This window comes from Phodopus roborovskii, unplaced genomic scaffold (assembly GCF_943737965.1).
Source record: "Phodopus roborovskii unplaced genomic scaffold, PHOROB, whole genome shotgun sequence".
Classification (NCBI taxonomy): Eukaryota; Metazoa; Chordata; class Mammalia; order Rodentia; family Cricetidae; genus Phodopus; species Phodopus roborovskii.
In genome coordinates, this window is record NW_026126418.1 from 67,905,551 (window position 1) to 67,918,902 (window position 13,352).

General features: G+C 44.6%; 1 pseudogene; it reads left to right on the forward strand.

Annotated features, from left to right (window-relative positions):
• Positions 1–1,198: 1,198 nt before the first annotated feature.
• Positions 1,199–2,822, forward strand: LOC127222642 (T-complex protein 1 subunit zeta-like; annotated as a pseudogene).
• Positions 2,823–13,352: the final 10,530 nt, after the last annotated feature.

Below are 13,352 nucleotides of genomic sequence, written 5' to 3' on the forward strand. Positions count from 1 at the left end.
TACAAAGTGTATTCTAAGAGATTCATATAAAGTCCCTCACAGAAGCAGGTAGGGACAAGTCCCCCAGAGCACAGGTGAAGTGGGGGGGGGGGGCAGTGAATGGAGAGAGAAGTAGGAGAAAGAGCAGGGGAGGAGAGGAAAACATGTGCGACCAGGAGGATTGAGTCAGGGTAGGAATAGAAGACAGAAGAGAGAGAGTCAGAGAGAGAGATGAGAGAGAGAGAGAGAGAGAGAGAGAGAGAGAGAGAGACAGAGAGAGAGAGAGAGAGAGAGACAGAAAGAGAGAGAGAGAGAGAGAGAGAGAGAGAGAGAGAGAGAGAGAACTAACATAAAAGAGGAAGCCATTATTGGTCTGAAGAGAAAACTGAACCTAAAGAAAGGTCTAGAGAACTACAAGACTGCCGCCAACTAACAATTTGAGCAACCGTGGAAAGGCTACCATGAATGCCCTTCCCAGATAGTGAGATCAACAACTAACTTATCCTTGGAGCCCTCATCTAATACCTGTTGGAAACAGAAGCAAACACCCATACATAAACACTGAGTCAAACTAGAATCTAGATGCAGATGGAGAGGACAAGACCAGGTTGCAGAAACACATAGAAACAGCTGACCTGAACAAGGAGGAGCTAATGAGCCCCCAAACAGATAGCTGGGAATCTAGCATGGGACTACTCAGACCCCCTGAACATGGGCCTCAGCTAGAAGGACTGAGCAGTCTAAGGGACCTCAGACAGTGGAACCAGGATGTATTCCTGGTGCACAAAAGGACCTTGTGAACACATCCCCTATGGAGGGATACTGCCTTAACCTAGAGACAGGAGAGAATTCCTAGTCTCTACTTCAAATAACTTGGCAGATTTACATGACTCCACCTGGATGGCATTGCCCTACATATGGATTTGGGTGGGGGATGGGAGGGGAGGGTGGTCTGGGTGCATGTGAGGGGGGAGAGAGGTTAAGAGGGAAGGAAGGAACGAGGGAGAGAGGAAGGGAAGGAAAGGGAACTGGGATTGACATGTAAAATTAAAAAATATATAATAAAAATAATAATAATAAATTTAAAAAATCAAAAAAATAGAAACTAGTAAATGGCCAACAAAATTTTAAAAAAAGGATTGTGAAAAAGTACTTGGAATGTTCTAAAGGGAGACTCATTAAGACTCTGGAAGGGGCCTCTTCCTGAGTTAGGCCATCCATGGAGACAGTGAAGACCCTAAACCCAGAAGCTGAGGTGGCCCGGGCACAGGCAGCACTGGCAGTGAACATCAGGGCAGCACGGGGCCTGCAGAATGTACTGAGGACCACCTTGGTGCCTAAGGGCACCATGAAGATGCTTGTTTCTGGTGCTGGAGACATCAAGCTTACTGAAGATGGCAATGGGCTACTTCACGAAATGCAAATTCAACCCCCATCAGACTCTTTAATAGCAAAAGTAGCCACAGCCCAGGATGACATAACTGGTGATGGTACTACATCCAATGTCCTTATCATTGGGGAGCTGCTAAAACAGGCAGACCTCTTCGTTTCTGAGGGTCTTCATCCCAGGATAATAACTTAAGGTTTTGAAGCTGCAAAGGAAAAGGCACTCCATTTTTTGGAGCAAGTCAAAATAAGCAGAGAGATGGACAGAGAAACACTCATTGATGTGGCCAGAACATCTCTGTGAACTAAAGTTCATGCTGAACTTGTAGATGTCTTAACAGAGGCTGTAGTGGACTGTTTTGGCCATTAAGAAAAAAGATGAACCCATTGACCATGGTTGAGATCATGGAGATGAAACATAAATCTGAAACTGATACAAGCTTAATCAGAGGGCTTGTTTTGGATCATGGAGCATGGCATCCTGATATGAAGAAAAGGGTGGGAAATGCCTATATCCTCACATGCAACATGTCTTTAGAATATGAAAAAAACAGAAGTGAATTCTGGGTTCTTTTACAAGAGTTCAGAAGAGAGAGAAAAACTAGTAAAGGCTGAAAGAAAATTCATTGAAGATAGAGTTAAAAAGATAATAGAACTGAAAAAGAAAGTCTGTGGTGATTCAGATAAAGGATTTGTTGTTATTAACCAAAAGGGGATTGACCCCTTTTCTTTGGAAGCCCTTGCAAAAGAAGGCGTTGTGGCTCTGCGAAGGGTCAAGAGGAGAAACATGGAGAGGCTGACACTTGCTTGTGGTGGTATAGCTCTGAATCCCTTAGATGCCCTGAATCCTGACTGTTTGGGACATGCAGGTCTTGTCTATGACCTATACATTGGGCAAAGAAAAGTTCACCTTTATTGAGAAATGGAACAATCCCCATTCTGTCACATTACTGGTTAAAGGACCAAATAAGCACACACTGACTGGAATAAAGAATGCAATAAGAGATGGCTTGAGGGCTGTCAAAAAATGCTATTGATGATGGCTGCGTTGTTCCAGGTGCTGGCGCAATAGAAGTGGCAATGGCAGAAGCGCGGATTAAATACAAGCCCAGCGTGAAGGGCAGAGCTCAGCTTGGAGGCCGATGCCTTGCTCATTATTCCCAAGTTTCTTGTGCAGAACTCTGGTTTTGACCTTCAGGAAACATGTGTTAAAGTTCAAGCCGAACAAGCTGAATCGGATCAGCTTGTAGGTGTGGACTTGAACACAGGTGAGCCAATGATGGCAGCAGAGATGGGTGTGTGAGATAACTACTGTGTCAAGAAGCAGCTGCTTCACTCCTGTGCTGTGATCGCCACCAACATCCTCCTGGTTGATGAGATCATGAGAGTGGGCATGTCCTCTCTGAAAGGCTGAAGAGGTCCCTTGTCACTGCATCTGTATTGCTGCAGAATGATTTGAGCAATGGTCATTTTTTGTCCAAGTTATTTGGAAAAGAATTTACTCTCCCCAGTTGAAGGAAAAAAAATAAGACATTTGGCGCCTATTCAAATTATAATACTGTAAAAAAAATTGTTGAGTGTATGCATAAGGTCATAAAGTAGGCCCTTTTTAACCCACTGAACAACATGTTTTAGCTACAATGACACAAAATTACATATTAAGATAAGTGTGTGGTCTTCCTTGTTCCTTAAATGTTCTTCAAAAAGTTGTAATTTTTTTTTTCTTAACAGCATGGTGGTGCATGCCTGTAAGCCTAACACTTTGGAAAACAGGTCCGAAAGTTCTGCTTTAACTCGGGCTACAGGAGACACACACCACCCCCAGCTCAAAATAATCATTTTTTCCCTCATGGATGTATTTTAAATTAGCCAACTAACTTCCTGTTATACATGTAAGATTCTTGCCAGTGCAAAACACATCTGGGTAATTTATGGTTTTCATAGTGTTTAAGAAATACTTAAAAGAAAAAAAAGAGACTCAGGAAGTAAACTCAAAAGTCTCAAGAAATCCCCAAATCTTCCTGATTTACAAGGTCCCTCTTGTTAGGTAATAACCTCAGGTCATGAGGAATTGAATCAATCTGCATGGGTCAATAGAACCTAGCCATATAAAGACTTCACCCCAGCCTAACTGTATAGTTTGACCTACATGAATAATGTATGCCTGTCTATTGAAAACAACCTACCCTGCTTTCAATCAAAGCACAAAAGATAGCTATTACTTCCTGGCAGATATCCAAGTGTGTGTGTGTGTGTGTGTGTGTGTGTGTGTGTGTGTGTGTGTGTGTGTCCCAGCCCTGTTCAGCCCTCTGAAAGTGTATAACCTCTGAACAAAAATTCCTAAACAGAAGCTGGGTCTGGTTGTGAACAAAAAAACTCCTGAAAGGAGTCTGTCTGCCAAGACTGATGATGGACCAATTGGAATCCAATACTATGGAGAGAATAGAATTTTGTTAGTTCAGATGCTAATTACTTTATCTTGGGCTAGTTTTAGCCTCCTGGAATAGCCATTTCTTACTCCGCTCTATCTGAACTAATAACCCTTGATGATAAAAAACATCTTAGAAGTATTAACTATGCAGAACACTACCTTCTCCCAATCCAAGAGCCAAGAATGGCATCAAATACCATCATGGACACCTATAAAAACTTTCCCCATTCTCCCATATCATTGTTTTGTCCTGTCTGATGAATACAACAATGTGTTTTAAATTTTCTGGATTTATGATTTTCTTTGTTCTGCAACACTATAAAATCTTCGTAAAACTGCTTTCACATTGGAACATGGAATTTGGGATAACATAAATCTGTGTTCCAGGGCCATGGTCACTCATAATAGCTCCCAAATAATGTATCTCTTATTCCCTTTAAGAAGAGAGCTGTGGTTTTGATCAAGAGGCTAGTCACCAAAACACCAAACAATCCAATTAAGAAGTGGGGTACAGAACTAACTAGAGAATTCTCAATAGAGGAATCTAAAATGGCTGAAAGACACTTAAGAAAGTACTCAACATCCTTAGCTATCAGAGAAATGCAAATCAAAACAACTCTGAGATACCATCTTACTCCTGTCACAATAGCTAAAATCAAAAACACCAAAGATAGTTTGTGCTGGAGAGGATGTGGAGAACACTCCTCCATTGTTGGTGGGAGTACAAACTTGTACAGCCACTTTGGAAATCAGTGTGGTGGTTCCTCAAGAAAATGGGAAACAGTCTACCTCAAGATCCAGCAATTCCACTCTTAGGGACATACCCAGATGTTGCACATTCATACAACAAGGGCATCTGTTCAACTATGTTCATAGCAGTGTTGTTTGTAATAGCCAGAACCTGGAAACAACTTAGATTCCCCTCAACTGAAGAATGTATACAGAAAATGTGGTACATTTACACAATGGAGTATTTATTACTCAGCAAAAAAGAAAAGAAATCTTGAAATTTGCAGGCAAATGAATGGAACTGGAATAAACCATCCTAAGTGAGGTAACCCAGTCACAAAAAGACAAGCATGGTATGTACTCATTCATATGGATATTAGACATAGAGCAAAGGACTACCAGCCTACAATTCACTCTACCAGAGAAGCTAGGAAACAAGGAGGACCCTAAGACAGACATACATGCCCACCCCCAAAGGGTAAAGGGACAAGAGCTCCTGACCAAATTGGGAGCATGGGGGGAGGGAGGGAAGAAAAAGAAAAGGGAAGAAGAGGAGGGGAGAAGAGAACATGAAGGAGCAGGAAGACTGAGTCATGGAAGAATAGAAGGGAGCAAGAAAAGAGATACATCAATAGATGAGCCATTATATATTTAAAGAGAAATCTGGCACTAGGGAAATGTCCAGAGATCCACAAGGATGACCCCAACTGAGAATCTAAGCAAAAGTGCAGAGACTACCTTAAATGCCCTTTCCCTATGAGATTGATGACTACCTTGAGCCTTCATCCAGTAGATGATGGAAGCAGAAGCAGAGATCCATATCTAAGCACTGAGCCGTACTCCTGGAATCCAGTTTAGAGAGGAAGGAGGGATGAGCAAAGGGGTCAAGACCATGCTGGAGAAACCCACAGAAACAGCTGGCCTGACCAAATGAGAGCAAACAGACCCCAGTTGCAAAGCTGGGAAACCAGCATTGAACCCAACCAAGCCCTCTGAATGTGGGTGCCAGTTAGGAGGCCTGGGCAGTCTATTGGACCTCTGACAGTGGAACCAATATTTATCCCTAGTGCGCAAATGGACTTTGGGAGCCCATCCCCCAAGGAGGGTTACTCTCTCAGCCCAGATACACAGAGGAGGGTCTAGGCCCTCCCCCAAATGATGTGACAGACTTTGATGATCCCCCATGGAAGGCCTCACCCTCCCTGGGGAGTGGATGGGAGCATGGGAGGATGAGGAAGAGGGAACTGGGATTGATATGTAAAATAAGAAGTATTCTAAATTAAATAAAAATAACTATTTAAAAAAAAAAAAAAAAAAAAGGAGGAGAGCTGTGGTTTTTATGTCAACAGGCCCCTCACTGTTCCAACACAGAAGTCTTGGCCTGTTCAGATTGAGTCTGTCTGCCTCTGTGCCTCAGTCTTCCTATATTTGGTGCCAATACCCAGGAACCTTTTAGGCAGAAGGCCCTCCTTCCCCCTCTTCTCCCTTTTCTGAGCCCATTCCTCTGGTGAATAGACATCCTCTAATCTCTACACAGCTAAACAGCCACTTATCCAAGACCTCTGTGTTTGTTTGTTTTGTTTTTGTTTTTTGTTTTGTTTTGTTTTGTTTTGTTTTTGTGGCCTCTGCCTCCATGGGTAGTGCAAGTTCTGTTCGTGGAATCTTGCTTCTTAGGACTTTACTGGAGCTCTGTGTAAACCCAACTTGACCCCAATCTTCTCTGCTCTCGGCTGAGTCTCTCCATCATCTTATTCTGACCTTACTTGTAACCTCTTACTGAGGTGCCTATTTAATATGTTAAAAGGCACCTGACTGCCAGGTTCTCCCAGCATTCGTCAGTCCTGTTAAAGCATATGCCTGGCATACCCTACCCACTACCCTAAACTTCTCCAGCCCCGGGGACTGAGCTATACTTTACTTAGTGGCTCTTCCCTAAATAATCCAATCCAGTCATTTTTATCATCCTCCCCCTTTGGTCTGCTACCCTTTATCCTCTGGTTATGCTCACCTTTTTATCTACAATAAACTTTCTTTTCCACCTTACCTAGGAGCAGTCATCTCCTCCCCCCCCCCTTTTTTTTTCCATTCATCTGGTGCAGAAAATCAAGATTGTCATATATGAGTTCCCTTCCAAAGAAGCTGCTGATTTGGTTCTCCTAAGATGTGTATGGGTCATTTATTTCTGCCAGCTCCTGCAATCCATCAAATTTGGCTCCAAATCCTAGAGTCCACCTTCTCAGCTACTTCCACATGGTCTGAACATTCGTCTCCTTGTCTATGCCAGAACTGTCTCTCTGGCTCCTAGACCATTCTACACCCTCCCAAGTCTCCCATCTGAGCACTTGTCTTGCATCTCTTGGCTGTGGTTTGCTATACCCATCTGGGTAGTTCTACTAAAGACATTTACTATCTCCCTTTTCCCTTGCTCTCCCGTCACTCTCTACTGGATAATTGTCACTCTGAACTACCTGCTTTGCCTGTTATTACTACAAAAGCTATACCAATACACAAGGAAGCAGCTCTTGCCCTACTTGGGTCCTGATCACGTGGGAGGGGACAACTCTCCTTTGTGATTCAGAACATTTTTCTTTCTGACATTCTGCTTGGGGATGCTCGGGACAGAAATCCTTGTCACAGTGATACTTTATCCACCTCTGCTCAGCTACTCTCTTTTACCTCCCCACAAAAACCGCAGTCCCTCCTATGGTCCCACTAAGATATCTCTCAGCTCCTGCCTGCAGGCCCACAGCTTCTGCTTTCAGGTTTCTCCTAGTTTCCTCCCCCCACATACATAAATATATAGATACAACTGCCAAGACCGTTGATGCTGCCTTTGCTATATATAATTTTGGAGTTGATTGCCTTGTAATGGATAACACAATTGGGAAACAATCCCATGTAGAGACTACTTCTCTATCTCTCAGTTGTAATTAGTTGCCTGTGGTCCTCCATCTAGGTGTGGGATGCCATAAGATTTCACCCTTTCACATCAACATGTGATTGTTGTTGTTCGGGTGTTGTTTTCTTACACTGTTGTATGAAGTCCTTTAACTCTTCCATATTTTCTGTGGTCCTGCAGAGTGGGGTGCTGTACATGCTAGTTTTGTAGGGTTCTGACTAACCCTCACCTCCAATGTGTCCAAGCACCTCAGGCTCCACCAGGCACTTGAAAGGGATTTCTTCCTCTCAGGACGACCTCTGGTCCTCAACAAGAATCACATCCAGGCAGAGGGACAAGGAAAGGACAATTCATGAGGGTGGGAGCTGAAGAGCTGCTGAGTTGGGAACAATAAGCAGCTTCTCAGAGAAAGATGTTGCCATGTGCTGATCCTCCAGAAATCTAGGTCCTCTTGAGATAACATTATCTGGTCTTCGTTTATCATTCTAAGTACAGGGCCCCCAAACCCTATGAGGTGGTGCCACATGCAGGGCAGTGTGAGTAAAAATGACTTGTGGGGCTGCAGCTAGTACTGTCTTCCTTGAGGGACAATGATGGAGGATCTATCTGGTGATCATTCTATGCTAATTGCAGAAAAAGAGGCAATGCCCTGTGATGTCTGCACCATCCAAGGGTGCCACATGCAAAGAACCCACTACAGTGAGTAAATGACTCCCAGGACAGGAGTAGAGAACAGGCATCTATCTAGGAAGGGAGGGTCCTGGTTCCTCCTGCTCCTCTTACAAACCTATGCTTGCTCTCCAGCCACCCTTGGCTTCCTTGCCATCTTATCTAGAAGCTCTTCCACTGAGGCTGAGAAAATGACTGAGCATCTTAGCCTCATGCAATCCTGCCAGTGCCCTGGGCACAAGCTCTGCACTAGGATCCCACCACTGCTACCTCGTAGCCCTGCCCCAGATGTGAGCATGGAAACATTTGATGTATAGGGACCTAATTAGGTGGCTCAGGAGCTCCTGGCCCTTGACTGCTAGAGGGTGTGCATAACAATATTAAAAACCACAGTCACCTGAAGAGCTTCACTCTGTGACCAGGCAGCTGTGTTCTCTTACAGCACTTCTTACTCTACAGTGCCTCATCCCTCCCCTTCTCAGCTGTAACCATCACCCTTCTATCTACTCAATTAATTCCAAGTGCTTGAGGAGTAGGGCCTTGACCCCTGGGGTTCAGGAGCTCATTTCCTAAAGAGGACTTGGGTCTTCTGCTGTGTTAATTATCTCAAGACCTGATGTTAGGTCATATGGAACTCCTGTGGCTCAGGTTTCTTCCACACCTTCTTCCTGATGTGAGACCCATGGGATCCATTAAAGCCTGGTGTGAATCTGCAATTATGTAACTATTAAAATACTAGAGCCCCTGATCTACCAAAGGCTTTCCCTACCTTATCAGGCTAACAACTGGCAAGCCCTCAAGGAACCCTAAATCTGGTTTTCTTCTAATAAGTACCACAAGGAACACTTGGAGGCCAGGGATGCACAGGGGTCCAGAGCCTACAACTTAGCTGCCTTGGCCACTTCCTCTCTGTCTTCAGCTCAACTCCGTCTCCAGCAAGAACTCTGTCTTGTCCCACTCATCCTGATGTCCTGATACCCATCTGACCCAAGCTCTAGAGAGGGGTTCTAGTCCTACAAAGGAACTTTTTTGCCTTTGTAGACCAAGCCTAGACAGCTTCAAGAATCTATAAACAATGTTAATGATCACTCTTGGATAAACCTTGGACTGTGCTGAAGAGCTGTGATAATTAAGTCCTGGAAGCTGCTGCTGAGCAGGAACCCTGTTGTCCTGGATGTGAGAGGGTGGGGCCAGTGTTCTTTAAGACCAGAGATTAATGAGCAGCCTGGAGTCTTTTGTACTTTGCCAAGGACTTTTGTACTTTGTTCTGCTGAGCACACCATAGATACTGTCCATGTCACTGTGTGGATCACTGATGTCAGCACTTATGGCAGTGGTGTGTGTGGTGCTTCCCTTGGCAAACTAGTAAGAGCCACATGCAGATAACTGGCAGATAAGCTCTGCCATCATGAGTCTCGTGTGCAATATGAAGGGCAGCTCATGCACTCTAGCTGCTTCCAGTCATCTAACTGTCCTTTATGTCCTGGTGACCTGAATTCTACCAAGGTCCCATGCTGTGCTGAGACACCTGTTAAGTTAAAGTGAAGAAGACACAATCTAGAATTGGGAGGACAAGGGGGTAAAGACAACCCTGGGAGGATAAGAGGTAGGACAAGAATTTGAGGTCTATTCATGGTAGTTTTTTCTCAGGAGTCAACGGGTGTCTGCGGTCAGGCCTGGGTAGACCTGGGGGAGGTGGTAGGACAGAGGGAAGATGTCCTGGCCTGTGTCGTTCTCATGCCCTGAGGCACCTCTTTTCATCCCACCCTTTTCTTTCTGGGGCAGTTCCTGCAGGCATCCCCAGTTCCACAACTTTAGCTTCCATTACTTCAAGTTGTGTCCCTCACTTCCATGAATTTTAACCTCAGCTTGGGCACCCCTGCTCTGTCTGGCTGATTCCTAGGTTCCTCACTGCAAAGGACAGAGTCTGGGCTTTACTCAGCATTAGCTGGTAGAGTTTTTGATAGCACCTGCAACAGCACCAGGCAGAAGGGGAACTGTCTGGGGCTGAGGTGTGTCTTAGGTTTCTACTGATCTGAGAAAACACCACGTCCAAAAGCAACCTGTCAAGGAAGTGGTTTGTTTCAGTTTACAGTTCATAATCCATCATGCAGAGAAGTCAGGGCAGAAATCTGGAGGTAGAAACTGATGCTGGGGCCATGTAGGAGTGCTGCTTACTAGATTTCTCAGCCTGATTTCTTTTTTAATTTGTCTGTTTGGTTGGTTGGTTTGGTTTTAGTTTTTGAGACAGGGTTTCTCTGTATTGCTTTGGAGCCTGTCCTGGAACTAGCTCTGTAGACCAGGTTGGCCTCGAACTCACAGAGATCCGCCTGCCTCTGCCTCCCAAGTGCTAGGACTAAAGGTGTGTGCCACCAATGCCCAGTCAACCTGATTTCTTACAGCACCAAGGACCACCAGCCCAGAGGTGGCACTGCCCACAGTGAACTGGACACTCACACAAAAACCACCCATTAAGAAAATACACTACCACAGGCTTGTATACAGACCAGTCTTATGGGAGCATTTTCTCAATTTAAGTTCCCTCTACCCATATTACTCCAGCTTGTGTCAAGTTGACATACAATTTGCTGGAACAAGATACATCTAAAACCCCTGCAGAGTAGTCTGATATGAATATCAATGACACCTGAAGGATCCCCTGAATTGTGTGTACTAGAGATTGTTTCCCTAAACATTTTTGTTGTTTTAGATTCATTTATTATGAGTATAAGTCTTTTTTCTGCATGTATCTATGTGCCCTACATAGTTAAAAGATATAGGGTGTCAGAAAAAAAAAGCATCAGATCTACCTGGAACTGGAGTTACAGAAAGTTATGAGCTGCCCTATATGTACTAGGAATATAGCCCAAGCCCTTACTAAGAGCTATACATGCTTTTAGCCAATGAGCTATCTCTCCAGACCTTCAATTATTAATTGAGAAGCAGCGTGTCCATAATTCTGAATGGTCAGCTAGAATAAACTCAGTTTGAAGCATAAACATTGTCAGTACAAGAGATGAACTTAGTCTTCTTGCAGTTTTTGAAGACAGTGCCTGTCACAGAGATCATAGATCCACTTCTAGGGCCTTTCATCTATCCAGTGGCACTCTCATGAATCCCACATTGCTGTGAATTACTACAGCTAATTAAGGCAGTTCCTACTTGGATAAGAGCAGCCTAGTGTGGTAGTGCACAATCCCAATACTTGGGAGGAAGAGACGGGAGAATCAGGAGTTCAGTGCCAGTCTTGGATTCATAGTTTTAGGCGAACCTCAGTTATAGTAGATTCTATCTTAGAACACCAATTTAACAATTGTAGTAGAAAATTCTGAGTCAGTGCTGGAAACTCTTTTGACAAGATTCTGGTTAAAAACTGTCAGAAGAGTCTCTCTCTCCCTTAAGTTGATGAAGAATTTCTATGAAAGATCTGCAGCCTATGCCATTCTACTACAGCACTCTCTGCAGCCTGTGGGACAAGTGAGGATGTCCACTCTCCCTGTGTACACGTAATGCAATGCAGAAATTTCCAAATATAGACTCAGGGTTAATAGGAGAACAAAATATGTGCGGATTTACAAGAAGGAATAAGACCCTATGAGGGAATTGTCTCCGTGGAAGGATCCAAGGAGTCTAAAACAAAATCAGAACTGACGAGTTACTTGGCCAAGGACCCCAGATGTAACACCTCCCCCACCATGGTAGAACCAGTCACAGGGAAGGTACCACACCACATAAAGATTTCCTCCAATCATCTCCTAACCCTCAGTTAGTGTCTATATTTCGTTATGGTGTGTGGTTAAGTGCTCATTGTATTCACTATCCCTGCTCAGTCTACTCTGTGCTCCTGTATCCAGATTACTTAATTATACATTATTACCAATGTGGCACAAGCCGTGAGGAAGCCCAAATGGAACAAGGTGGACCACAACTGTAGGGGCAAGGAGTTTGTTGATTAAATGGGATTGTCTGAGTCAGCTGCACAGAAGGGACATTTAAACACATAATTAAAGTTAGGGTGAGGGAGCGTTCAGTGGGGCCTGGAAGGAGAAGAGGGAGCCTGTATGCGACAGGAAGTGACTGGAGGGCGGGAAGATGGAGCAGATGGCAGGGAAGTGAGAGGAAGGTGGCCAGAGGCCAGGTCAGAGAGAGGGTAGGACCAACAATGGTGATTTGTAGGCCACTGCAGGACTTTCACTCTAACTGTGAGTAAAATGCAGGGAAGGTGGAGACGTACCTCAGTGTCTTAGACAAAAAGATCAATTGAATCAAAACTGCAGCAAATGAAAAGACATCAAGAGACAGAAAAGATTGAAAGGGCTGGGACCTTATGGGTGGTTTTATCCAGCTTCCACTGCAGTTCTCAGGTCCTCCCTCCCCTTCAGTATTTCCCCATGTGAGGGGGATGCTGTCTCTGGGGTGAGCCACTGTGGCGCTACCTTCTTCCTTCAGGTAATTGCTCACGCGTGGCCACTCTCCAGCCCCTCAAGGAGACTCGGTGTCCTGTGGACAGACTGTTGCACTAGATGTTATGGTCTCACACAGGAGGAGACTCAGGTACCCATATTCGCCAAGATGCATGCTTCTCTTTCTTTCTTTCTTTCTTTAAATATCAATCCCAGTTCCCTCTCTCTCCCTCCTTCCCTCCCTCTTTCCCTCTCTCCCCCCCTCACATGCACCCTGACCACCCTCCACTCCCCCCCCCAATCCACATATAGGGCAATGCCATCTAGGAGGGGTCATCTAAATCTGTCAAATCATTTGAAGTAGGGACTAGGACTTCTCTCCTGTCTCTAGGTTAAAGGAGTTACCCTCCATGGGGGATGTGCCCGCAAGGAACATCCTGGTTCCACTGGCTGAGATCCCTTAGACTGCTCAGGCCTTCTGGCTGAGACCCATATTCAGGAGGCCTGAGTCAGTCCCTTGCTGGATTCCCAGCTATCAGTCTGGGGGCCCATTAGCTCCTCCTTGTTCAGGTCTGCTGTCTCTATGTGTTTCTGCAGCGTAGTCTTGTCCTCCCTCACTGCATCTGGATTCTAGTTCAGCTCAGTGTTTAGTTGTGGGTGTTTGCTTCTGTTTCCAACAGGTACTAGATGAGAGCTCCATGTGGTGGATAAGTTAGTCATTGATTTCATTATCAGGGAAGGGCATTTATGGTGGCTTTTCCACTGTAAGATGCATTCTTTTTTATTGCTTTTTACACTTCTCAGAAATTCCTTACTGATCTAGTTATATGCATGTAAATCACACAGCATTTGCCAA